This window comes from Dermochelys coriacea, chromosome 8, assembly GCF_009764565.3.
Source record: "Dermochelys coriacea isolate rDerCor1 chromosome 8, rDerCor1.pri.v4, whole genome shotgun sequence".
NCBI classification, from domain to species: domain Eukaryota; kingdom Metazoa; phylum Chordata; order Testudines; family Dermochelyidae; genus Dermochelys; species Dermochelys coriacea.
In genome coordinates, this window is record NC_050075.1 from 45,962,897 (window position 1) to 45,990,740 (window position 27,844).

Below are 27,844 nucleotides of genomic sequence, written 5' to 3' on the forward strand. Positions count from 1 at the left end.
CCCTCATGATATCAATCAGTGCCAGAGGCACTAAGAAAGACTTTGGTGCCAAAATAGACAACAGTGGTAGAGCAGGTTTCAGAGTAGCAGCCGTGTTAGTCTGTATTGGCAAAAAGAAAAGGAGGACTTGTGGCACCTTAGAGACTAACACATTTATTTGAGCATAAGCTTTCGTGAGCTACAGCTCACTAGACAGTAAGCTCAGCTCCAGTAATGACAGATTGCCACAGGGAGGTCTATAACTATAAGAAGATAAATTAACTAGCTTGTAGAGAGGTAGTTCCATTTACAACTCTCAGGTGAGAGTGGGGGATATGCTTCCTTATACAGACAGAGCCGACATTGTCATTCTAGCACAATACTACTGTACCCTACAGTAGACGTGGCTCTGGTCCTCTCACGGATCAATAACTGGTTTAAAGATAGGAAACAAAGGGTTGGAATAAACTGTCAGTTTTCACAGTGGAGGAGGTAAATAGTGCTGTCCCACAATAATCTGTACTGGGAGTAAACAATGAAGTGGTAAAGTTTGCAGGCAATACAAAATTACTCAAGGTAATTAAGTCTAAAGCTGACTGATGAGTTACAAAGGGATCTCACAAAACTGGGTGACTGGGCAAGAAAATGGCAGATGAAATTCAGTGTTAATAAATGCAAAGTAATGCATGTTGGAAAACAATCTCAGTGATATATACAAAATTATGGGGGTCTAGATTAGCTATTAGCACTCTTGTAGTCTTAGTGGATAGTTCAATGAAAAGATCAGCTCATTGTGCAGTGGCTGTCAAAAAAGAGAACAGAATCTTAGAAACCATTAGGAAAGGGAGAGATAAGACAAAAAATATAATGCCACTATATAAATCCATAGTACAACCAAAACTCAAGAAAGATATATTAGAATCGGAAAAAGTACAAAGAGCAAGAGAAATGACTCAGGGCATGGAAAAGCTTCCATATGTGGAGAGATTAAATAGACCGGAGCTGTTCATCTTGGAAAAGAGATGACAAAGGGGGATATGATAGAGATCTATAAAATCATGAATGGTGTGAAGAAAGTGACTGAGGAAATGTTATTTACCCCTTCACATAACACAAGAACCAGGAATCACCTGATGAAATTAATAGGCAGCAGATTTAAAACAAATGTAAGTTCTACTTCACACAATGCACAGTCAACCTGTGGAACTCCTTGCCAGGGGATGTTGTGTAGGCCAAAACTATAACAGGATTCAAAAAAGGATTAGATAAATTCATAGAAGTTGGGTCCATTAGTGGCTATTAGCCAAGATGGTCAGGCATGCAACCCCGGGCTCTGGGTGTCCCTATAACTCTGACTGCTAGAAGCTGGGACTGGACAATAAAATTGCCCTATTCCGTTCATGTCCTCTGAAGCATCTGGCATCAGCCACTGTTGGAAGACAGGACACTGGGCTAGACCGTCCATTGGTCTGACCCAGATGGGCCATTCTTATGTTCTTATTATAGTTTCATCTTGACAACAGAGGCACCAAATCCCATAAGTGGGAACGCAGAGACCCTCGAAGAAGAGGAGCCGATACTGCTGAATAATCACTGTAGTATGAGTCAGTCTACAAATGTGTTCTAGAAGCTGGCCAATAATAAATGGAGGTACAAGAAGAGGACCATTTGTAATAAGGAGGAGGGCAGAGCTCTCAACCCTCTCTGGCTGCTTCATGAGCAGCTCACCTGCTGGTGCTAGGACTCTCCTTAGTGGTTCTCTGACTGTGTCCAGGGATTCTCCTACTAACACTCATCTTCCTTTCTGGCTCTTCTTCTCAGCTGCACTGAACTGTGAAATCAGGCTGGGAAAAAAGTCCTGGCAGGAAAAGGGGGAACGCTACGTTTGCATTCAGGAGAAGAGGGGGGTGCCTGCACTCCACTTCCCTATATCCCCTGTTTGAAAGGCAGGCAGACACCATCCTCCTGTAACTGAGGACAAAAAGTTCAGCAGAAGTAAAGTGACTTGCCTGAGGTCACACAGGGAGTAGGAAGCAGAGACAGGATCAGCACTCATGAGCTGCTGCCTCCCTCTAGCCTTGTGCTTGAGGTGTTGCATAGCACCAGCCTGATTAAGACCGAATGCATTTTCACTTGTGCGTGACAGTGGAATTTGAACTCAAATCTTCAGCATGTCACCAAACCCTCTTTCGTAATATTTAGTCCAAACAACACTGCAGTCATTTCAGGACTGTATGCAATAATAATTAACTAGTACTTGGGGGTGGGGGTGTCCTGCAGGGTTTTTTGTTTGTTTGTTTTGTTTTTGTACATTACAACCAAAATAATTCTTCTGCAGGTTACATGGGACTGACTACTTTGGCCATGTGGTTACAGTTTGCATGACTTTCACAACCCTTTCCCCTCCTCTGCCTTCCTTCCTTTCGTTTGGTTTTTGTTTAGGCTGATACTCTATTTTGTTTTGAGTTAAAAAAAATTAACCAAAACCAGTGGGTTTTGTCTGGTTTCAGATCAAAACCAGCCAAACACCGAGTTTTGATGTTTCCACATCAATGGCAGCCCAATACCAGGTCCAGGATTATCTGAAACTTAGTCCACAAATTCACCAAAATGTGAACGAACAACGGTGGTGTTAGGTAAAAATTTTACACGGCTCACTAATTCACTTTAGCTGCAGACGACCCTATTAGTTGAGTGCAGTTGAAGAAGGCCCTACTCATTCTGTGGGGGCTACTGGACTGTTAATCTAGTTGCTGCTGTTCTGGAGGCCCCACTGGAAAGTGGGCAGTACATGCTGAGACACCAGACTAGATGTCCCATGCAGATCCCCCATATGGAAGAATTGAGCAATTCTAAACCAGTGGCTCCCAACTTTTCCAAACTACTGTACCCCTTTCAGGAGTCTGATTTCTCTTGTGTACCCCCAAGTTTCACCTTGCTTAAAAACTACTTGCTTACAAAATCAGACACAGGCACCAGCTTCTAATTTTCCCTGGGGATGCTTAACCCCCAGCCCCACCCCCACTCCACCCCTTCCCTCAAGGACCCATCCCTGACCTGCCTCTTTCTACCCCCACTCCACCCTAGGCCCTGCTCCCACTCCACCCCTTCCCCAAAGTTTCACCCCCTCCCGGAGCGTGCCCCGTCCCCCGTTCCTCCCAGCGCCTCCTGCATGCCACGGAACAGCTGAGCCGCAGCATGCAAGAAGCGCTGGGAGGGAGGGGGAGAAGTTGATCTGCAAGGCTGCCAGAGGGCAGGAGGTGCCAGGGGTGCTGCCAGTGGGTGCTAAGCACCCGCTAAATTTTTTCCATGGGTGCTCCAGCCCTAAAACACCCATGGAGTCGGCACCGATTAAATCAGACATAACAATACATGAGTGTCACAGCACACTATTACTGAAAATTTGCTTCCTTTCTCCTTTTTACCATATAATTATCAAATAAATCAATTGGAATATAAATATTGTACTTACATTTCAGTGTGTAGCATATAAAGCAGTATAAACAAGTCATTGTATGAAATTTTATTTGTACTGACTTCGCTAGTGCTTTTTGTGTAGTCTGTTGTGAAACAAGGCAAAAATCTTGATGTATCCCCAGAGGTACACATACCCCTGGTTGAGAACCACTGTTCTAAACTATTTTCTGTTCTGAAAGACTAAGCTGGATAAACTGGCAACCTCAAGGTTGAAATGTATGAGATGCATCATAAAAAAAAATCTAATAAAGCTTTTAAAAACTACCTCTCCCCTCTACAGTTTGACGATGGTGTGGTGCTGTTATACAATATGTGATGTTGCCATGGCAATGTCACCTCACTTCAGGCGCTGCTGTAACTTCATTGTATCAACATGATGAGCTGTGGCAATTTTTTTTTTAAATCTTTCCAAGTACAAAGGATTGTCAGATGAACTTCTGGGGCTCCTTTTCCAAAGAATATGGGCATTTGTCTGAAACAGCTTTCACTGTATTCTGATGGAAACATGGACACCAAATTCTAAAATACACTCTGTTAATCGGCCCCATGTCTGGCAATAAGAAAAGGAGTACTTGTGGCACCTTAGAGACTAACAAATTTATTTGAGCATAAGCTTTCGTGAGCTACAGCTCACTTCATCGGATGCATGTAGTGGAAAATACAGTGGGGAGATTTTGCAAGGATAGGTTGCTGGTGAGTATTTGCTTCAGGTTGGGGGCTGTCTATAAGCAAGGACTGGCCTGTCTCCCAAGATCTGAGAGAGCGATGGGTCGTTCTTCAGCACAGGTTGTATATCCTTGATGATGCGTTGGAGAGGTTTTAGTTGGGGGCTGAAAGTGATGGCTAGTGGCATTCTGTTATTTTCTTTGTTAGGCCTGTCCTGTAGTAGGTAACTTGCTTACAGACAGCACCCCCAACCTGAAGCAAATACTCACCAGCAACCACACAATAAAAACACTAACCCAGGAACCTATCCTTGCAACAAAGCCCATTGCCAACTGTGTCCACATATCTATTCAGGGGATACCATCCAAACTGTACAGTCTCTACGTAAAAGAATAAATGGACACAAATCAGACGTCAAGAATTGTAACATTCAAATACCAGTCGGAGAACACTTCAATCTCTTTGGTCACTCGATTACAGACCTAAAAGTGGCAATTCTTCAACAAAAAAACTTCAAAAACAGACTCCAATGAGAGACTGCTGAATTGGAATTAATTTGCAAGCTGCATACAATTAACTTAGGCTTGAATAAAGACTGGGAGAGGATGGGTCATTAAACAAAGTAAAACTATTTCCCCATGTTTATTCCCTCTCCCCCCCCCCAGCTACTGTTCCTCACATGTTCTTGTCAACTGCTGGAAATGGCCCACCTTGATTATCACTACAAAAGGTCGTCGTCCCCCCCCCCGGCTCTCCTGCTCGTAATAGCTCACCTAACCTGATCACTCTTGTTACAGTGTGTATGATAACACCCATTGTTTCATGTTCTCTGTATACATAAAATCTCCCCACTGTATTTTCCACTATATGCAGCCGATGAAATGAGATGTAGCTCAGGAAAGCTTATGTGCAGATAAATTTGTTATTCTCTAAGGTGCCACAAGTCCTCCTTCTCTTTTTGCAGATATAGACTAACACGGGTGCTACTCTGAAACATGTCTGGCAATGTTATACCTAGTGTGAACACAGTATCATGCCTTTGTCTTCACCCAGTTTTTGAAGAGTGACTCTTACCATCTCTGTACAGATAGTATATCCTTTTCCCATTAGAAATATCTAGCTGCTACCCCTTCGTCAGGATCCTAACAGCAGAATCTCTTTAGTGTAAACAACACTAAGATGAGAGATGAAATTCAAGCCCTGGGCTCTTGAAACATAAGGTCAACACAGCAGAATAGTCACCAGTAAGAGGTTTTTGGGGGAGGGAGGCAGCTGGAATGAGTAATTATTCTTTCTGTGGGCCAAACCCTGAAGACCTCACTTAGTTATTTTCAATGAGATTTTTGCCGAGGCAAGGGCTAGGAACGGAGTGAGGACTTTAGGAGTTCTTTCTGCCGTGTAGTGATTCCAGTTTTTAAGAAGATTCAGTGCAATTTCTTTTCTTCTTTCATCCTATTTGGGTACAGATCCAAAAAAAACAGCAGACAGTAGAAAAAGCTTGTGAGGGTGTTTTCATGAAATTCAGCCAAGGTTCCTGCTATTTTAATTTAGGGAGAAATAAAGTGTTACAAAATGTCTAGGAAAAGAGTTTGTGCTGAGAGAGCACATCACTATTTAAAGATGGGATATAGGATTTACTAAATAGAAGGAATACAAGAAGTGCCTCAAAATCGTTAGGGAAAAGATAGATTTATTAAAGTAACAACAGGGTGGCTTTTCCCAGTCTACCCTTCCGACCCCTACCCCTTTGCTGCTCATTCCCATCCCCCTTTTAAACACCGATCTCTGATAGAAAATGAGGTCTGCAATGGCAGATGTTAAGAAAGACCCCAGCCCTCACTGCATACACCACAACTGTCCTTCAGTGGAGGTCACTGACTCAGTTATAGCTGAGTAAGGACACGATTGCTACCTCCATTTTTATCCCATTGCCTGTAAAGAGAGCATAAGGAACGGCTGGTTCCGCCTCGCTTCAATCAATAAGGTCTATCTCTAAATTCTCTCCAATTTCCCTTTACCTCCCCCTTCCCCCCCAGCTTTTACTAACTGAATATTCTCACTGAGAACTTAATGGTGCCCACCGCTACTCACAGAAGTTAGTGTATTTCATAGAAACCTTCTTATGATCATCTGCGATTTTATTCCCCACCACATCCTTTGAATATATTTCTCAAAGGTCAGGACAACAGGCACAGAAAATGGAAGTGAAGCTGTTAAATTCAATGGTATAGAATGAGTTAAAAATAGAGGAAGAAAGAAGGTACCTAATTACCACTAACCCAGCCTTGCCTATTAGGTTTCAGACAGACCCCGTAACTTCTTTCAAATAACCCCAGTTTATTTTTGAAAAAAATTCCTTTCTTCAGACAGGATATGGGGGAGGAGTCAGTGGATGATGTTTTACACATGCACATCTGGATACAGTCCAGTTATTCCCCTTATACATTCCTCCAGTTGTTTTCATTTTGCTCCATGCTTTGGCATTCATAAATGTGTGAGATTAATTGTGTGTGAGCATTCGCGGTCTTGGAATGGGGCACGGGTTTAGCAGCAACATAACTAGGACTGAACATTAGTGAAACTACAGTAAAAAAAACTCAATTTACATTTATACTTATAGGATGGCAGAGTAAGGGTAGAAGTGACCATTATTCTTACTACATGCATCAAATTGGCAAGATTAATTCAATGTCAACTAAATCATATTAGTGCAGTTAGTACAAGTCTGATGCACAATCACACAGTTTCAAGGGAAAGGTGACTGCACTCTTTTTAGGCTTGCTTTGATTTGTCTTAGAGGATGATGAAGAGAAGAGTAAAAAACCATATTGGGGGGCTAGATAATGTTATGATCCATTTATGCCTCCGTACCTGGAGAAATAGTCCATAAAGCTGGCATATCTAGCTACCTAGGAATACCCCGATTTAGGAATTTCCCATGTGGCTGGTATAATAACCATGCACCATATCCCTTGAAGCCCCTAGTATACGGGGCTTGACTTCAGCCAGGGTGTGTCTGGACTTCTGCTATTCTCTGCTGTTGGGGCTTTTTTACATGGGACATTACTGTGTGGCAAGCTAGCACACTGTAGATTCACACCCTGACTTGCCACACACTGGTGTTCCAGGTAGACAAGCCCTTAGAGCACCAGAATAGGGGAAGCAAAAAGGTGGCAAGAAGCCACCGTTGCTGCTCTCCCATCCTTGGACCACAGGCTTTCTTATTTTAGTGAAAATTTACTAATCAAAACCACCTGTTTCCTTAGATGCTATACCATTTATAGTTTGGCAAAATCAGCTTTACATTTCATTTATGATCAGTGTGCAGTTACACAAGATGCTAACAAAGTTTAGGTGATGCATTAAGAGGTACCACGTCGAAGGCCATGCATCTTTAACCACTTCATTGCAAATCTTCAGTACCAAACCCCACGCTGCAGTTACGTTCCACTTACATTTCAAAGTCACTCTAAAATCACACATCATGATGTAGCCTTTACCATAAGGGCAGCAGAGGGGGTGAATTTTGCCCAACATACAGGGCATATTAGGCAGCAAAACGTTTCATGACCCAAGAATTATAGGTCTGGACAATATGTGAATTTCTCCATGTGATGCTGCTTTTGCAAGATTGGTTTCATTTTTGAACAACTGCCTGATAAATTTCATGGGGTTTTACTGAATAGACATTGAGTCAAAACCTCTCTCAGCCAGTTTATGCTTTACATAATACCCATTTCATCTTGTAAATGTACAGTATATGCATAACATTTTAATCATAGGGGGAGCTGACAGGAATCCCTAATATTTAAGGTTGCCTAACACTTATGATTCTTGTGACTTTTTCTTTAAGAAATTCTCACACCTCCATTATTTGCAGCAAGCCATTGTGATTCAGCAGAGGGATGGCCCCTCAGGCTACAGTTTTTTCTTCATCCCATGAAATTCCATTCAGCTTCTCTCTCTCCCCATCTCTCTAGCAGGAAGAGAGACTCTCTGGGACCCAGCACCTGGAGCCAATGGTTAATTCCCCCTTTAGGATAACAGCTTTCTCCTGCTGTCAGCTAATGCAGTTAGTCCTATAGTTTACTTGGCAGCAGACTGCACTGCAATGTTTAAGGTTCAGAGTTCAGACTCTGCTGATGAGCCATGAGAGGAGGGAGTGTCACAATTACACACACAAGAATTCGTTTTACATTTTTCTTTTAAAAAACTAGGAAAATAATGTTGAAACAACTTAAATTAAGTTGCAAAGTCAAGCACTTGGAAGGGAGCAAATGCCAGATTTATGGTTGATTATGCAACCCTAATTCTATGCAACCATCATAATGCATATGCATTATGATACAGTCTTTAATTATAGTCACATACTGTTTTTTCCACAGAACCCGTCTCATTCAATCCACAAGATGGACACAGTAGGGGGCAGAATTAAGGTTGCACTGATTACCATAAATCTGGCATTTCCTGACTTTTGAGTGCTTGACTTTGCAAATAAATGTTCTTTTAACATAATTTTAATGTAATATTTATATACAGTACATTCCCAAAACACTGCTATAAATTACATTATAGTATCCCCTTAGAACCTACAACTAGCTGCCAAAACCTCCTTAATATTTTATGGATGTAACATTTTCAGAAAATCTCATTCATGGTTGCAATGTCACTCCTGTAAAATTCAGCTTTCCACACAAATAGCAGCAATATAAAAACTAAAACAAGCTGTATGCTGATTGGCCAGATTATGTTTGATGTTACAATCCTATCTCCGAATAATGACTAGTCCTCTGCTTTGAAATCAATTTAGGCTTTAAAAAAAATCTAATATTTACTTGCAACCTAGAGTAAACAACGTTGTTGTATTTTTTTATATTTCATCACAACAGTTCAACATAAATGAATAATCCACCCTTATTTCCCTTCCACTGTTATGAAATGATTACAGTTTATGTACGCATTTAAACATGAAGCAGCATACCTCGCTTGTAACAACAACTAGATATGGCATAGATTTAACACAACAGATTTTAAAAGAAAAATGTAAACATACCCCGCCCCACACAAATTTCCAGTCATCCCCTCACTAATGTTGTTGATGCCTCCGTCACCTCGCAGTTACATTGCTTTGACTATTTAATCCCATGCAATCAGAAATGGCAACTAGTGCAGAAGGCAGTTGCCTTCTTAACAAATATCACTCAGCACAAACAGCCATTACACATCTGTGCTCTGTTACCTGCATTGGTTACAGCCTGATTTCTGGGTGAAGCTGTTGGTTTTGATAATTAAAGTGCAGTTCAGCTCTGAAAAATGGTTGCAAAATGATATTGTAGGGTTCCATGTTTAACCTCTCATTGATTCCAGATCAATTTGGCTCACATCTTGCAAGTTAAAAAAAAAAATTCTACCTTCCAGTCCTGCAAACTCAATCTGGAACCTGACAGTCAAACTGGATTTTCCCCACCCCCACTTCATATGACCATCAGTAATACAGATCTTGAAGGCCAAGATATGTGCCCAACTTCAGTTGTGCAACCCTGTTAGCCTTTGATGTGTTTGCACAGGGGTAACCAACTGGAACTTGGCAAACGATTTTGTTTTTAAAAGAAGGAATAGACTCCAGCTTATTCCCTCTGAGATGTGTTGACTCAGCAGGACAAACAGGAGGAAGCAATAGTAAAAGAACAACACAAACTGTAACCCTAACCTAAAAAAGGATTCAGAGTAAAGTCAACACTGAAGAGAAGAACATGAGCCACTATGCACCATCTTTCCATGCATGTATATTTTCTCCTCAATTTGCTTCCTGTGTTATACACCCTACATGGTGTAAGAGTTCTTAAACTTTCCTTGAGAGATTGGGGGAGAGCCTGGATGGAGCTAAGAGTGAGTTGCCACTTCTAGAATTCAGACTTAATTCAATAGGCTAAATTTCAGCTAAATAAGAGTTGGCATTCCTGGTGGAAACTGGTACACAAATGTATGTTCTGCATATATGATCTTAAGTGGTGCTGTTGACATTACAATTCATCCTGGATTTTATATAACAGCAGAATTTACAATGATTCTTAATGGAGATCGAAACCAGAATTGAGCAGTATTATATAAGGAGTAAAAGCAGTATTAAAGCAGCAGTAGATTTCTGTGCCTGTACCAGGTAGTTTAGATGCCCTCATTTCAGTGTCAATATGCAAATCCTTTAACGCTGACCAGAATCATGCATTTACAGAAACTGCAGATGATGCTGAAGTAAAGGAAAAGCAATTACTTTTTTCCACATTAGAATCAACATTTTTGATCCAGAATGCACATTGTTCATATCAACATGTTCAAGCCAGTTTGAAGAGCAAGTAAGAATACCAAGTGGACAACTACAGGGCTCTACAGTATGCAACTTTACAATCTCTCAGGGTTGATGTTCAATTACCTAATAAAAGCCTAAAGGCATTGCTCCTTGTGTGCTCAAATTAATTCACAGAAAATACCTTCACATTCTCTAGACTGATCAGGCAATATATATATATATATTCATTGTGGATAGTTCAATGAAAAGATTGACTCAATGTGCACCAGCAGTCAGAAAAGCTAATGGAATATTAGGAACCATTAGGAAAGGGATAGATAAGACAGAAATTATGGTAATGCTACTATATAAATCCATGATACCTTGTATATTGCATGCATTTCTGGTCACCCCACCTCAGAAAAAGATACATTAGAAGAGGAAAAAGTACAGAGAAGGGCAACAAAAGTGATTAGTGGTATGGAACAGATTCCATATGAGAAGAGGTTAAAGAGAATGGGACTGTTCAGCTTGGAAAAAGACAACTTAGGGGGAATACGATAGAGATATATAAAATCATGAATGGTGTAGAGAAAGTGAATAAGGAAATATTATTTATTCCTTCACATAATACTAGAACCCTAGAAGTCACACAATGAAATTAATAGGCAGCATGTTTAAAACAAATGTGAGGAAGTACTACTTCACATAACGCATAGTCAACCTGTGGAACTCGTTTCCAGGGGCTATTGTGAAAATGATAACTGGGATCAAAAGATCGTGGAGGATAGGTCCATCAATGGCTATCAGCCAAGATGGTTAGAGACACAACACCACATGTGTAACTAAACTCCGACTGCCAAAAGCTGGATCTGGATGACAGGGTATGGAACACTCGATAAATTGCCCTGTTCATGCTCTCTCAAGCCTCTGGCATCGGCCTCTGTCAGAAGATAGGACTTTACCGGTAAAGTCCTGCAAATCTGTAGATATCCACTTTATATCCACAGACCACGTTTGCAGATTGTGGATCGGATGCAGATACAAATTTTGTATCTATGCACGGTTCTAGATACTGGACTAGATGGACCATTGGTCTGACCCAGTAAGGCCATTCTTATGTAACAAAATACCAACTCCCTTGTCTAGTTGTTAGGAAGCTCATGTGAGGACCTCCAACACACCCACTAAAAACTTTAGGAAGCTCTCTACAGGGTTCCTCTAACGCATTCGCTCATCCCATCAAGTCATCGAAAGCTCAACCATTTCATGGGTTGAATCGGGATCACTAGGCAGTGCTATTTAGGTTCTTGCCGGTCTGCTGAGCCTAATGAGACTTCCAGTGGGTGGGGAGGGGGAGCTGTGAAAGACCCCAATGAGCTTTTAAGACTTACAGAGGAGTGGGCTCCTCCCCACAGAGTAACTAAAGTCTTGCAATGTCACCCCTTCCAAGCCATTTGCAGGAAGTGGCATGCCCCCCTGCTCTACTGACTCTGCATGTTCTCCTCTACTGCCCCCTACTCCTCTGCCCTCCCTTCTACATTATCCTTCCACCCTGACAGCAGCCAGCCTGCATCTTTTCTGCTGCCTTTCCTCTCTGCTACTGTGGCAAGCTCTGTTTTCTTCCAAACACCTTTTACCTATCTCTGCAATCCTTCTGAGTATCTCCTAAGATCCATACAGACTGAATACCATAGGAAATCTTCAGGAGAAGGTTACTGGGGCTAGCAGTACAAGATTCAACTCTGTCCCCTGTGCCCCTTATGACTAGATGAACTCAACAATTTAAATTGCCTCCCATTTTCGCATGTTGGGATCTGGAAAAAAGTGTAAGAAGAATCTTCTACCTGGGGTTATAGCATTTTTTAAAAATGTATCTTAATTTATAAATAGCTTACCTGATTGAATTTAGTATTGGTAGAAAAATTATCCCTTTGTCATAGACCAGGCTTCCTCGGGATCAGTTTACACTTAGAACTCTATTTCCACAAGAAACAGGGGTACACACGTTTAAGAAAACCTTAGCTCTCCAACAGTCATTCAACAGCTTTTTCTAAGCCCGGAGCTGAAGTGACATTTTCATGTTACTACTTCTAAAAGTACTAAGAGTCTTTGGTCCTGTACACTAGATCTTAACTAGATAGGTCCCGCTAACTAAGTTATATAGCCCCTAGACTTGGTTTGGGATTTTCGGGGGGGGGGAGGTTACAAAATGGTTAAAAGGTATGCTTTTTTTTATGGCCTTGCACAAAAACTTCCATTTTGAGGTATCATAATTCAGGAATCCCTTCTCTAACTCATTTTGCATTCGGTAGAAAAAAAAATCTACTTCAGTCAGACCTATCTTTCTTGATTTAAGGTTTTGTTTTATGGATTCTAGAAATAAGGCTAAGACCTTGTCATTCGCTAGAGCCTCCTTCAGTTTGTGGCTGGGGATTAGCTCTGCCAGGCCGACTCCCCTTCTGCAGTTGCACTCTATCACGGTCTCTGTGCCTTGCTCTTTTCTGCTCCCGCTTCGTGGCTTGGCCCTCCAGCCAAGCCACTGTAGTTTCTCCTTCCAGGGCTCTGAGGATCCACTGCCCCTTAATGGTGTCACTTCTCCAGTGGCTGGTAGGGGAACCCAAGCCCATCCTCCACTCCAGGTTCCAGCTCAGGGACTCTCTAATCAGCAGCCCAGGTCCACACCATCTTAAACCTTGCTGTCCTTTCCCTGAGCCTTTTCTTACACCCTCTCTAGCTGGTTTCCCTTTTCTTCCCTTCTCTACTGTCCAGAGAATGGCTACAGGCTCCCTCATGGCAGCCTCAATCTACTGCCAGCTTCCAAGCTTTATCCTAGCCCCGCCTGTTCCTTCCCAGCTGGGCTCCATCATCATTCAGGGCATTACTTAGGCCACCTAATTTCCCTCAGCTGTGGCCTGTTTGGTTATTTGGTCTCACTTCAGCCTCATTAACTGCTCCTAGGCTGTTGTGAGGTGAACACCCCTGCACAGGCCTTCACTAAAGAAATGGCTACATTCCGTAATATTTCTCTTTGTGATACGTTGGGGCAAGTGTGCAAGAAATAGCTGAGACCAGGAAAACAGTTGTAGCATTCAATATTACTCATTGTGACAAGAGTAGCGTTGGGAAGCCTATAGTCTTGCCATCCATTACATTTTACCCTCACAATCAGGTTTCTATATGTGATTGTCATCGCTGGGGTAAAGGTATGTCTACACAGTGCTTCCTAGCATGGGTAGACAGACACATGCTAGCTCTGCTTGAAATAGTGCATTAAAATAGCAATGTAGCCATGGTGGCATAGATGGCAGCTCAGGCTACCCACCTGACCCCTGGGTACCTAATCAAGTGGCTAGCCCAAACCAGCAAGCATGCTGGACATGCAGCCACACTGTTATGTTTAGCAGGCTAATTCAAGCAGACCTAGCATGTGTCTGTCTACCCATTCCGGGAAGACACGTCCACAGTCACAGGTTAACTTGGGCAAGACAAACCAAAATGGTAAATGATGACAGAAATAACCAAAGGCATAAACATGCAAAGATGAACTTTATATGCTTATAATTAGCAGTTAAGATACAAAAAGTGACAGAAGGGGTAGAGAAAAAATAGAAGGTCAAGAACTAATCCTCATGGAAACCTACAGAGAAGCGTCTTGGGACAGAGGATGAACTAACACAAGAGAAAACACTTTGAGAGACAGCAGCTGTACTCTAAAAAGGGAACCAGGGATGCCTTGATAAAGCTATGGAGAGGTTATTGAGAAATAGCATGGTCCATAATATTAAGTACTTCCCTCAGGGCAAGTAGACCAAGGAGAACATCCTCAATAAATTTTACTTCATTTTGGTTTTAAAGACCTTAAGGCTCCAAAAACCAGCCAGAGTTTCCGATTTCCTGGCTCCTAAGGAGGTTCATTGTTTAGTATGATGTATTTAAAGAATTTTTTTCTTACATTATTATATGCAACAGCTTTATCAAAAAGGAATTTAAACTTTAGTTGCTGGCATCTACTGTAAGTTTTTATTCTTTTTATTTAAAGATACCAAAAATATATGAAAGCGATACGTATAAATGCAGCTTCCATACGGAAAGAGATGCCTCAGATTAGACAACAGCTGCATTTTGTTGAACAAGAGATACATGGTTTCCTCAGACTCTCTCCCTTGCAGGTGTCCTATCCAAGCACTATCCAGGCCCAGCCTTGTGTGGCTTAGCAAAAGCACAAACCATGGCACTACAAGCTAGTGAGTTTTTGCTATATAATCAGTTAGTCCAGAGAAGCAAGACGAGGGGACAGAATCAAAACCAGCTCTCCAACATAACACTGCAGAGCATCACAACTAGATATCAAATCCATAAAAATTATTCAAAGAGAAAGCCTTGGTTTAAATAATACAACAATGGTAAAACTGAAAGTATTGACACCAATTCTAGAGGTTACTTCTAAAATACCATAAAACAGAAACTCCAGACAATGCAGAAGAGGCCACCCAGGAATGCCATAAGACCGTAAGTCTTAAAGAGGACTGAATTGGAGTTATGAACTGGGCCTGATCCAACTCCACTGAAGTCTATGCATTGATTTAAATGGGTATTTAAGATCCTACATGCATAGGAGGTAAACCTTACTCAAACTGACAGATTTGCTTCTAAATGGAGAAGATGTGACTCAAGATGACATCTGCATAAACATTATTTTCCTTATATGCGCTAAGACTGTCCATGAAGAAAAAGGAGCAGTCAGGAACATCAGCTTATGAACATAGTTCAAGACCCAGGCATGCAAGATCCTTGGTTCTCATTATGAGCAAAGCCTTGCACCTGAACCTGGAGGACAAGTGGTACAGAAATATATTAGTGCTATACATGGAATCAGATATACTAGAGCTGGAGCTAACCTATTAAACAACTAGGTTACATGCACTCCACCTCTCTTGATATATACTACTTCTTTTTCCAGCCTAATTTTAAGTGTCTTGTGCTACCTTCTTTCACTATTATTTATTATTTGTTTTGCCTTAGCATCAAGAAGCCTCAGCCAATATCCAAGTTCCATTGTGCTAGGCACTATACAAACACAGAGTAAGAAACAGTCCCAAAGATTAAACAGACAAGACAAAGGGTGGGAAAGGAAACAGAGGTGGGGGAAAAAACTTGCCCAACGTCACAAAGCACATCAGTGGCAGAGCTGAGAAAAGAAGGCAGGTCTCCTGACTTCCAGTATAGTGCCCTATCCAGTGGGCCACAACAGCCTCTGCCCACCAAATAGATCTCATTGTTTTTCTGAACATTCACATTAATATATCCACATTGGTGAATTCTGAAATTTCCTCCCACTGCATCCTCACTCAGATTTTGCCATTACTCAAGATCTCCATTCCTATAATCTAATGTTCTTATACTGCTGTTCTGTAGCTTCCCACCCCACCCCCAATCCCTCACTGCAATGAATTCAAGTAGCTAATGAGATATACAGGATAGTAGCTTCTAGCAGAAAGCAACCGAGTCTATAGTTACAGGGAAACACACTGGATTTAATTAGACAACTCATTATTTTAGAAGAGTTTCACAGGTTGATGTTTTGCAGATGTTCTGGAATAGGAGAGGAATGATCTCTGTGCCTCATCTCAGCTATGGCATAAGCTTTCATCAGCTCCTTTTGTGGTAATTGAGAGTCTTGAGCCACCTGCTTAATAGACTTCAGCCCTCTGGTTTCTACTGACATAGGTCTCGGTGAACCATGGTGGTTTGTCTGGGTAAGGTGGAGGAAGGGGGTATTTTGTGGTGATTGAGTTATGGGTAGCTGATGTTAGGATGTTGTAGAGTCTGAGTAAATTGTCAGATCAGACATCCTGACTGGTAAGGCCATCCATTCTCAAATGGTCAGACGTTGTCCCTTCCATTATAACTTGATACTTCTCTCCTCATTTATCCCAGCATCCATTGAAGCATTTGTAACAACATTGTATAAATTAACACCATAACTTTAGAAATCAATATACAATGTTATAAAGTGGAAAGCTAATGTTGTAATGAACAGATATTAAGGACTAGCAGCAGGAGGAAAATATCCAAACTACATAGATGTTTACATAAACTATCTCGTTATACAGGAGCTCATGAGCCACATGTGGCTCTTTTACGATTAAAGTGTAGCTTGTGGAGCCCCCCCCCACCATACTGGGGGGGAACTCGGGACTTCTGGCTTGCAGTGGGGTGGTGTGATAGGGGCTTCTGTCCAGTGTGTGTGTGTGTGTGCGGGGGGGCTTCAGCCCTGCAGGGTGCACCTGCCAGGGCTTTGGGCTTCAGCAGGAGCAGACCTGAAGCCCCAACCCCTGGCTCCCAGCACGTATGCCCCAGCTCTCAAACTTCTGAAGATTGTCATATGTGGCTTGGAGAGCCAGTAAGTTTGGCCACCCCTGTCGTATAAGAACTTTCTATCAGCCCTTTCCTGAATACTAAGGCTTATACAAAACACCAGTGGTTGTTAAAATGATTGCACAATAATTTAAATGTAAGTATAGTCTCTCAAATAGCCACAAATAAGAAATTTCAGATAATTATAACAATGGTACATCATTTTGAAATGAAACAAACATTACATAGATGCTAATGGTAACTATTTTTTTTTTAAAAAAGCCTATGACTGAGTTTTCTCCTAGCAAAGGCAGTAGTCAGTCAACACCTCAGAGCACAAGCCAAGTATGAAGTCTCGTAAGAGTTTTTTGAATTACAAGCCAAAGCAAAAAAGCACCAGAAATATTTAACAGGTGAAAAATAATCTTCTCCCCGACATTTTCAGATAACTCAAAAAAGTCCAAATAGCTCAAACTTTCCACATACAAAAATATTTATCTTTGGCTAACTGCAACTATGAGCAATTTCAGAGCACATGACAGAATTGTGATTTTATCCAACCCCAAAACTCCCCACCCTCCAAAAAGTGGAGATACACAGTGGAAAACTCCAAAAAAAAAAAACAAAATACACACGTTTTTATAAGATGAACCATAAAACATATGCCATTATCTGAAATAAATATTTATATTATGGTATCATCCAATAGCTCTCGTTGGGATCAGGCTCCATTGTGCTGGGTGCTGTACAGACACGGAAAAAGACAATTCTTGTTCTGACATGCGTACAGTCTAAAGAGACAAACAGACAAAGGTTATGGGACGGGGATACAACACAAGCAAATTAGTATGGTGAAGATCTGGCCTGAGCTCTGGTTGTGTGGTTTGTTTGTTTTTTAACTAGGGTATTTGGAAGCATCTTTTGTTCCTCAAACATAAAATTAAGATGGCCAAATATTGTTCAAAATATAAAGCATAGAATTTAGTAAATAAGTCACAAGGATACAATAATTATAACCCAAGCAAATTTATTCATCAGGCCAATCTCTCTTGTGCATTTGCCTTTAGGTGTCAATACACTCTTACAATGTTATTTGCTTTTCCAGCACCTAGCCTACTACGAAGTTTCTAGCACACCAATTCCAAAAGGATAGCAGCATACTCTACTCATGGCAAACTCAATAGAAAGGAATCTGGCTCTTTAAGAAAACTAACAAAACTCTAAAATCAACTGTCCTGTCTGCCATGATTTTACTTCCACAATTTTAATACAATGAAATGTAACAAAAACTCCTTTTAGAAATATTGATCTCCTTTTAGAAATCTTGATCTTTAATTTTAAATGCTAGAAAAGAAGGTAGGAACTCCAGATTATGTTCCATCAGCTACATTTCAGTCTCTCTCCCTGTTCCGCATTCAATTTCCATGACCTTGTATTCGGGATCAGTTACATTGGCTAAATTCAATAGCTTCTCCAAATAGTTTTTTAATTCTGCCCTTGTGCGCTTCCAGTTCTTTGTTGTTAATTATCTCAAGCCTGATTTCCACTAAAACTGTGACAAGATCATCATCAGCATGCAATCTGTCAAGTATCTCCAAAACCCACTGTAATTGCTTTTGCAAGTTTAGTGCCTCTCTGTGAAGTCCTCTGCTGTGTAAAATGTACACTAGGATTTCATCAAAAAGTCCTTCTCGTGCTCAGTACAAATTTCAATAAACTTATAATAGTTGCATGCAAAAGCTGAGAAGCTCCCTGAGGGTTCTAGCAACTGCTGCTGAGAATCAACTAATCATGCAGTGGCTGGTGACTGCAGAAGAATTTTTGACCGCCCACAACGTGCTCTGGACTGTTACACTACTTTCTCAATGAGACAGATTTAATGATGAACACCAGAAGTTTAGGACTGAGCCTAAGTAGTTCTCCAGTTTTCACTTAATTTGAATCGTCTGAGCAAATGCAGAGACCTCCTTGTCATGCTCGTGATAGCATTTTTGGCGGGCATCTTCAGCAGCTTAACACAATGGATAAAGTTAGGCTTTTAAGTCTATGTTTAGGCTGAGCACCCAACAGCTCCCATTAAAGAGGTCCATTTTGTACTGTTTCCAAGAAAGCATCACAGGCAGAAAAAACAACAAAAATGTTTTCACCACTTGCCCTTTAACTCTAAGAAAGCAACATTTTCATACCCAAATTAGAAGCTTTAACATGTATCATATACAAAAACTTTCAAAACATTCCTGCATGTACTTCCTTTTGTATTATTATTGTCTGTCTTGCAGTAGCATGAAGGAGATCAGGTCACAGACAAGGTCTCTGTTGTGTTGGGCACTGGACAAACACAGAACAAAGAGGTAGTTCCTGCCCCCAAAAAAGCGTTAGAGTGACACAGAAATTCAAATAACTGAAAAAACCTGGAGTAAATCTGCGGGACTATTTTCTGAAAAAAGTAAGGTTTTCTATAACTCCACCAGACCGTGTGGGGTAGTATGCATTGTTGGCTTTTTGTTTTGTTTATTTAATTAAAGAAAAGCTTAAATAAATACACGGGTTCTGCAGAGAAGCATTATCTCAACTTTAATGTTAGGAGTTACTACTAGAATAGTATGATTATATTACACATGACGTCAACAGAATTCAAAGTTTACTATATCAATGCAATCATCAAAGACTTGAAACTGTGGATTTCCCAGGTTATAAAGCCTGCCTCTTCTACAAAATACTATATAAAAGCATCTTAATAATCAAATATCAGTTTTTTCTTTAGTATGAAATATACTGCCTTTTATTTCAAATCCCTAAGCCATCCATTTAACAGTTTGTCTCTTTCCTACTAGTAGAAAATATAATGCAACAAAAGACAAACGAAAAACAGATTTTTGTGTAGTGAAATGCATGTGGTTTCCATTTTCCTTCATGCAATGTTTCATAGACAGTCAACTGACAAATCTCTCCCACAAATCTGGATTCAAACTGTGACTTTAAAGACTCTTCAGCACAGGAATAAGGAGAGAACTATTTGTATATGGAGATGCGAACACTTGTGTGTTGTAACTTGTTCAAGTAAATCCTTCATAAAAGTACAATCAGACCTATGCATATGCAAATGATTAAATGCTAACTGCGTTTACACACACACACACACACACACACACACAAATATATTTATTTTTATTTACTTTATACACACCTCCATAGTTGATACAGTTTAAAAATCAATGGAAAAGATTAATAAAATATAAAATTAACATGTCTACTAAAAAACTCCCTCAGCCCACAAATCTCAATCCACCCGCTTTCACCAAGCACAAAGCTGAGTGATTAGGTAACGTGACCTGAAAATCAACACACCTCAGGTTATGTCAAGCCAACAAGAGAAGCATATAAAAACACCCATACACACCCCCTCCCCCCCAATAATCATTTTGAAACCAAGGCCTTGTCTTCACTAGAAGAAGAGAGGAATTCCTACCTTGAGTTAGCTAACAGTCATTAAAATTAGGTAAAATCCTAGTGAAGATATGGCAGCTAGATTAACACAAGAGGTGTGAAATTTTTCAGGTGAGAAGTTTATTCATTGAAAAATGCAGTTTTGGTTGACTCTAAACTATTTGTAAATTTGACACAAATTCACCAAACAGTTTCAGTCAACAATTTCCCCCCAGAATTTAGCTGCCATTCATAAAGTAGGTTGGGGGAGGGGAAGGAATGGTGCCCTCCTTACAGTTTTTAGCCCAGTGCTTAAGGCATTCACCTGGGATGTGGGAAACCCAGGTTCAATTCCCTGTTTCTGTCGGAGGAGGAGAACGGATTTGACCTTGGGTCTTCCACATTTCAGGAGAGTGCTCTGCACACTAGGCTGTGGGCAATGGCGAATTAACACAAGAGCCCACTGGGCCTGTGCCCAGGGGCTCCAGCCAATTTGGAGGCCCACACAGGAGCTCCAGGACCTGTGTAGAATGGGGAGGGGACCCCAGAACTGTGGCCCCACCCCCTGCTCCTCCTCTTTCCTACCCAAGGCCCCGCCCCTTGGCCAGGCCAGAAGCCAGAGCTGGGCTGGTGTAAGAACTATCCAGGGAGCCTGGGCTGCTGTGGGAGCCCCAGACTCTCCACCTACCCTAGTGCCTGAGAGCAGCTGCCAGCCCATGTCCCCACCCCCTTGGCACATTAACCAGGGCAGGTGGAGGGTCCGGGGCTCCCCATAGTGGCCCAGGCTACCTGGGCAACTCTTACCATGGCCCAGTTCTAGCTTTCGGCCTGGCCAGGGCCTCAGGAGAAAAGGAGGAGCACGGGGTGGGGCCCAGTGGAGAGAGGGAACTAAAGCCCACTTCAGCTCCCCCACCATTCATGATGACAGTGATCTTTTTGATAGGCTAATAGTTACATATCAATCTGACACTGGCGCAGCAAATGAGAAAACCATTGCCTGTGTGTGAAATCAGGCGACTGCACATGCAAGCTCAAAATGCTACTAAATATTTCTATTACGATAGCACCTGGAGGCCCTCATCAAGAACAGAACCTGACTAGGTTAAGCACTCTACACACAAAGGCAGATCCTGCCCTCTAAGAACACAAGCAACAGACAATAGTGGAGGCAAGATTGCCAAATACACACCTATCCATTTGATACCTTTAAATTTGTCACATAAATAAATATCAACTAACCCCAGCTGCCCATCGACCTAGCCATTCGACAGGGGCTGATTTCTTGTAAGCGTTGAGGCAGAAGTGGGTCCTGAGTGGGGATTTTGGGGCAGAGGAGAGCAGTATTATAGTTCAGTTTGAAGAGAGTGGTCCGTGAACAAGTGGTGCCATGGAAGAAAGTGTAAAGACATTTGTGAGATGAACAGACACAGAGCAATAGCAGCTGGTATCAATGACACAGAGGAGAGGGCATGGGCATTATAAAAGACAAGAGGGAGGAGCAGAGTCATGAGGGGCATGAAGGGTAAGATAAAAAACACTTGAAACAGTGGAGGAGGACATAGTGGGAGGATTTAAAGAGATTGTGCAGTCAGGAGTGGTGAGCAAGATTTTGTTAGCAAATGCATTTGCTTTGGCTTGAAGGGTTATGTGATGGGGGCACTGGGTGGCAATGGGGGGGGCACACAGGGAGAGGGAGGGTTAATGTACATAAGATGGTTTGGGCCGAGATGAGAGTTTTAACTAGCTAGATGGGAAGAAAAGGTCATATTTTGAAACTGCTTTGAAGGAAGAAGTGGTAAGCTTTAGTGACAGTCTGGATGCGTGCAGTCAGAGTGGGGAGTCAAAGGTAACTCCCCGGTTACCTACCTGACTGGCGAAAATGCCACTTTCTATCAGTGACAGAGAATGGGAAGATTGCTGAGACTTGGGAGGGAAGATCAGAAATTCAGAGCTTTTCAAATAAAATACTAAGAGGTACAAGAGACGGACAATAGCCTGTTTACTGACAGAAGCAGAGGTTCACATATTATTGAATAAACCTGGAACGTATTAAAGAGTTTTGGCGGGCAGAAATTAAACTGCTGCCCAAGATATGGCACCTGTGCAAACATTAGCATGTCTGTGCAAAGACCTCCTAAGACTCCATAACTAAAATATTAATGCAAACTCACGCCTGCCCACTTCTGAGAGCTCAGAGACTAAAGTCGATTGGTCTGTAGAGCAAGTTCGTGGGGGAGGAGGAGAGTCATATGTGGTACTAGAGATTCAGAGGAACGTTAGGCATGTGGCAATGCTTACAGGAGAGAGGCTGAGAAACAGAGAAAGTAGCCTAAAGAAGTGTGCTGTTATTTTTCTGATTTTCTTCTGCAAGTGCAAGACTGTGCCATGTCTAGCTTAGCTGGATGCCCAGGCTGTCTAGTTAGGATTTTGGTACCACTTACTTTTGATGTGATATGATTTTTATTCACTTTTTTTTAATACAACAGGCCATTCAAAAGGTTTATTTACAGCCCTTCAAATTTCTCTTCTGATGCAGTTCCATTTCTCCAACTACCAAACTTGGTAGGCTGCTTTGTTTGAGATTTACATAATTGATTTGAAAAGGCTTTTTATTGTGATTCAAGGGCAAGATAAAGTTTGCTGACCAATACAATAGACCTTACCAAGGTATGTGTTAGTAGGCTGCTGGTGAACACCCATGGGTATGCTGATGGCAGACTGCCTTCAGCCACCAAGAAACATACCATGGATGCACGCTGTGATTGCTCAATGTTATTAAGAGCATGGCTTAGGCTTTGTCCTCACTGCTATTAAAATGTGGGTTTCTTGCAGGTTAAGTAAGGCACATTACTGAATCCGTGGTAAATGCACTTTTGTTTGTTTGTTTTGTGTTAGCATAAGCATGGCATGGCATGCTATGATCAAGATTCCAGTGCTTGGTCAGGACCCTCAATACAAAACTCCAAACACCTCAGCTGCTTAACATCTCTGAAAATCACAGCACTTATTTAGGTGCCTAACATGGATTTAGATGACTAACTTCAGACAGACACTCAATTTTGAAAATTTCATCCTAACTGACAGACCCAAAGTTACACCAGAAGCCTGTGGAAGACCCAGGAACAGAACTCAACTCTCCCAATTCTTAGTCCTATGTGCAAAAAGAAAAGGAGTACTTACTCCTTTTCTTTTTGCGAATACAGACTAACACGGCTGCTACTCTGAAACCTTAGTCCTATGTGTTAATCTCTTACTTACCAGTCATCAAAAATCACAACCTTAGAATTAAAAAGTTTAAAATAAACTGCACTGTGTTTCCAGAAAGAAATAAAATTCCGAAGTGTTGCATGGAGTTGTACGCATACAGCTCCAATGAAGTCCTTTGATAATTACCTCTCCTCAAATATATGCATCTCCCTGTAGCACAGAACAAGCTCAATGTCAGTATACATACTCAGGCAAGGAAGTACTCACTGTCTCCACGTTTCAGAAACCAATTCACTGTTAAGTTCATATCAAAAGTAAGATAATAATGTAAAATGACAATACGTGCAGTAGTTTTGGTGAGAGAGTGCAGACATTTCAGATAAAGCAGTACTGCCAAAGGCAACAGACACAAGAATAAATGGATTTCAGGACTGTAGTGGTTTTAAGCAATATTGCATAACCTTGACCCAATGGATACTATAACAGAATTCACTTGGAAAAACTTTAAAATACTTAAGAGCAGGGATGTTTTGTTTTGAGTGGTTCATAATGACTGCATTACCTGATCGCCTTCTTAACACTATAATATTAGTTCAACGTCAGTTTGTAAGGAACCCCTTCCAATCTCCCCCCATTTCAAAGATCTTTAGGCATTACTACTGAAAATGTGTTTAAGTAATAAATCATGTATTTGCTCCCACGTGACTGGTATTCTCTAGAGCCAAAGATCTCCAAGAACTGCCCCCAGAGCGTATTATGTTACTGAAACACAGAAATAGCTGCAATGCAAATTTTGCCAGACAAAATCCAAAGCAACAACAATCTCTCTCTCTGATGGGCAGAAGAAAGAATGTTCATCAAAGATATGATCCTGTGGGGTTTGATTTCTAATAAGACAAAGCCAGCAGTGTAAACCCAAATAAAAAAAAATAATATTTCTCACCAGATTCTTAACTAGAAACTTCTATAAACTATGAGCTGTTCTTGCTGCCCAGTAAATTCTACTTTCAACAAACTTCTTCTAGAATGGACTGAGAAAATATACTACAGGTTTCTCCATTATTTAATTTTGCTGTGGCTAGCAGATAAATGTCATCCCAGTATACTCACTGAAATGGTCCATTTCCTTTTACTGACGAATTGTTTTGCCTTACTGAATACTACAATCACTTGTGTGGCAGAGGTGACATCTTCTATTAGAGAAACAATGATCTTTCAGTGATGTGGTAAGTGGAGTGAATCATTTGAGTCTGAGAAGGGGAGGAGAATGCTTGATTCAGCTGCACAACATCTGGGTTTTATAAAGAGCTCTGAAGTTTAACACTAACTCAGTTTAGGGCTAACGCAAAGATTGGGGCAATAATAAGCGTACAAAATGAAAAACAGTGCTAATCCAGGGCATGTAATGATCTACTGCAGTACTCTGAAAATTAACTTCGGTCAGCTAATTTTGCATCTCCATTAATTGAGTATTGTGTCTAAGCAAGCAGTGACTAAGGAAACGTCAAAGCTATTCCATATCCTGCTTTTTCACTGCAGGATGATGTGACAGACCACTAGACAGGAAGCCTCCAACTGATTAAGCCACAACAAAAACAAGTAAATAAGGTCTATTTTAATAGCAACAAAGTAAGCCAGGGCAAACTACATGCTTCATTCAATTATTAAAAACATGTTTAGAAAGTGCTATAAATAAAGCCCAGTGAGTGAACTGTGCTAGATAATTGACAGCTCCATACAAAGATTGACAATCTAAAGTCAGTGCACCAGATTTTCAGAGCTAGGTGTACACAGTTACACACATTGGCAGGCACCAAATTTAAGCATGCAAATACCAGTGAGCACAAGGCCAGGTAGAAACCCAATTTTCCACATGTGCATGCAAATTCCTTATTTGTGCACACACATTGGTTATATGCATACATTGCTCAGGCATTCACAAATGTGCATTTGTAAATCTTAAATGAGCACCTACAAAGACAACAGAATACCGAGCAATACAGGACACAAAACGATGCATGGTCACTCTAGTCAGAATGCTTAAAGCAACAGTTTGGCCTCTCCTGGGGATTTCTATATTTAAGGAAGTGAGGGATAAAAATTGGCTAGTGTTGGCTGGGAAGCATGGTTCCACACAAGGTTCCACCTTTCCTCTCTCTGCGAGCATGCATCTCTCACATGCACACATTGAAAGTGGGTGGGGGGGGGTAGAATATGTGGAAGAGGGAGCAAAAGAGTGGGGTGAGGGAGGGAAATATAGAGAGTTAAGGAGTGAGTGGCAGACATGAGGCAATAATGAATGTCAATTATATAACGAAGAAGAACGGAAAGCGTGTCAGAGGGAGTGAGTGAGCAGAGGGGCAGAGAATGCAGGCAGGGAGGGAACAGGAGTAGGAGGTATAGTGCTTATAAGTTAACAACTTGCCTGCCAGTCATTTGTGCTGCTCACAAGAACAAAGCAATTGAGGGCTATTGCTTTGAAGTTTATTCAGAGTGTATGGAGCAGTGTGAAAGGCACCAAGTCTTATTAAAGATAGACCCATTCAATGCCCCTTAAGACTGGACTGTTCAGACATGCTAGTGTTTCATTTCTTCACCTTAATGTTGAATAAATGCTACTTTTAAAAAAATTTCCATTTTCTTTTAAAGAAAAGATGCTAAGTGTGTTCAGTTACACAGCCTCAACACAGGAGTCCTTAATAGAGGTGATCCGTAACTCAATACTCTGCACTGCTCAAAGACAAAACAGTATTGACAACTCCCAGGATTTTGTCACAAATCTCGCAATATTTGGTGATGTCAAGGTCAATGTATCTACCTCCCACACCTCAAGGGTGGGAACAAACAAAATTCTCCAGAATGTGCCCTCCTAATAAAGGACCCAAATGACTCAAAATTTTGGATTTTCCATAAAATGCAGCAGCCAAACAGTAATAAAGGGGCAATGGAGTTTGGGGCTCGTATTTCCAAAGTTTTAGCAGGCCAGAGTGAAGCAGGAGACCTTGGAACAAAGGAATTGTCAGACTGGCTCATGGCCAGTCTAATCCAGTATTCTGTCTCTGACAGTGACCAGCCTCAGTTGCTTCACAGAAAGGTAAAAGAAACCCCTCAGGAAGCAGATATGAATAACCAAATAATGCTTCTCTAAAGGACGTGGTGACCATTACTTCCCACAATACTCCAGATTAAGGTAAACTACTGATTTATAATGATGCCCAGGTCCTTCTCTGAGTTGACGCTGTTATTTTAGACCTTGATAATTTTGAGTTGTTAAATTTTTCCTTCCAATGTATATTACTTAACATTTGTTTACATAAGCAACATTCATTTGCCATCATGTTGCCCATTCACCTCTGAAGTTCCTCACCATCTGCTCTGGGCTTGGCTAACCTAAGTAACTTTGTGTCATCTGTCAATTTTGCTACCTTGCCACTCCTCCCCTTTTCTAGATCACGAATATATTAAATTCTGGCCTTTGTACAGAACCTTGTGGCACTCTGCTGTTCCCTTCTAGCACAACAAAAGTTGACCATATGCTCCTACTCTGTTCCCGGTCTCTTTAGCTAGCTTTGAGCCATTAAAATAGTTTGCCTCTCACCCCATGACTGCTTAATGTCTTTAGTATTCATGGGACCTTTTTAAAGGCCTTTGGAAAGTCTAAATACATTTTGTCACCCAGTTATCCTTTATCCGCTACTCCGACACTTCAAGAGAATTCTAATAGATTAGTGAGACATGATTTTCCTTTGAAGAAACCTGGTTAGACCCTATCATATCATGATTTCCATGTGTTTTACTAATCTATTTTTAACAATCTTTTCAACCAGTTTACCAAGTACCTACATAAGACTTACTGGTCTGTAATTCCCTGGATCACCCATAGGAGCTTTTTAAAAATATAGATTCAATATTTGTTACCCTCCAGTTCTCCAGTATAGTAGCTATTTTTAATGAGAGAATGCACATTTTAACTAGTAGTTCAGCCACTTCATTCAGTCGCATTCCTCCTTAGAGGCTGAATAAACCTAAAGTGCTTTATAAATAGAGGGAAGACTATGACGTTGTTGTGCATATATATCCAAGACTGAAACATTCCTGAGGTTTGCAGCCAAAGCTGCTCTGCCCTGGATAGTGCCATGTTGCTGCTCACACTTTGTGGAGACCTGCCAGCTCGTAACAGGGAGAACATATCAGACAGTGGGTTAGACATTGTACTCTCGACAATACTGCTCTTGGTATTAGCATCAAAAACAAGAAGTTGGCTGGATTTCCCAAGAGTCTTAGCTCCCTCCAAGTTAAAATCAAAGAATATTTTAAGCTTGTGGAAAAGGATCTCATTGGGACAACTGTGCAAGCATGACAAAAATCTTGGTAAGAGGATAAGAGTCATGAAAATGAAAGTTTGTCTCCATCTCTGGAAGGACTGCAGGACGAATTCATGGT

At 41.2% G+C, this 27,844-nt stretch overlaps 1 protein-coding gene and 1 long non-coding RNA gene across 13 annotated transcripts in view; both read right to left on the minus strand.

Annotated features, from left to right (window-relative positions):
* DNM3 (dynamin 3) overlaps positions 1-27,844 on the minus strand; it is a 307,097-nt gene that overhangs the window by 133,799 nt on the left and 145,454 nt on the right. The window lies entirely within an intron of this gene.
* Positions 563-27,773, minus strand: LOC122455441. The gene is made up of 3 exons (XR_006273648.1): positions 27,763-27,773; positions 26,827-26,836; positions 563-718 (listed from the first exon to the last, which is right to left on the minus strand). It is a non-coding gene; the product is annotated as an uncharacterized LOC122455441 (long non-coding RNA).